Genomic DNA, 1194 nt, shown 5'->3' with positions numbered 1-1194 from the left:
AAAAAATGATAAATTTATTATTATTAATAAATTAATAAAATGTAGCGATTATAATTATATTACTATTAAATTGTGAAAGTAGATAGGAAAAAAACAGTAACTGCTATCAAACACCGTTCCTTCTTGACAGCACAACTCCAAGATGATTGCTTAGTTGAATATAAGAGTATTATAGTAGAATTAAAGCGAGATTTACTTATGAAGTTGTGAAAGATATGAAAGAAACACAACTGTAAAGAATAAGAATGAAATAACGAATTAGAAGATATTTCTTAGAAAGATTATTTGAACGAATCTCTGAAGTGAGAACATAAACAAGATATAGCTTTTACAAACTTATCTAAAGACCAAACATAAGAATAATTTACAAACTTATTCTATCTTTTAATTGTCTCCAAGTTGTAGAGAGTTCGTGCAAACTAGGTTCAATTTCAACTCTTAAGCTTCCAATGCTGCAAAAAAAGTATTGAATCAGAGTATATCTACTTCTCTATAAGCATTGATAGGAAAATATCCAAAATAATCCTGAAAATTGAACATCCTCAATTACATTAGTCTAATAGGTCAGCCATTTAATCACTACAATTATTTTACAAAATTGTGCAACTTCTACTTGTATTCTTTTTGAATTATAAAGGTAGATACCGATCCATTTGAGGATTCTGATCCATTTGCCCGTTTCTTTTTTCAAATAAGTTTAATTATTTCTTCAGCAAGTTATTATACACCGTCTAAGTACTCCATTTTTTGGATAAATAATGATTTATTGTAATTGCACATTATATTACATAATGTGACCTTGCTATGAGATATATATTTTTATTCTTGCTAAATTTTTAAGGTTTATTAAGTATGGTATCTATTGTAAATAATGTATATATTTATAATTATTGTATTTAGTCCATCAACGAGATAATTAGTAGTAGTGTGTGAATTGTATGTAATTTTGTGAATTGTGAACGGTTTTAGTGTGAGAATTGAGATTGTAAACTTTAGAGTGTGAATTGTGACATTGTGATTGTGAATTGTTTACTTTTTTTTTCCTGAATAGAATAGTGTGGTTGTGAGATTATGAATTTGTGAAATGTTTTACTGTGTGAATGTGAGTTATAACCTTGACAATTTATGAATTATTTGTCTGAATGCGTTGTGGACGTAATTTGTGTTTTTTAAAGAGTGATACGATTTTTGAAC

The sequence above is a fragment of the Cicer arietinum genome, chromosome 8, assembly GCF_000331145.2.
Source record: "Cicer arietinum cultivar CDC Frontier isolate Library 1 chromosome 8, Cicar.CDCFrontier_v2.0, whole genome shotgun sequence".
Classification (NCBI taxonomy): Eukaryota; Viridiplantae; Streptophyta; class Magnoliopsida; order Fabales; family Fabaceae; genus Cicer; species Cicer arietinum.
The sequence above is the reverse complement of the archived record's forward strand: the minus strand, read 5'-3'. Positions refer to the sequence as shown.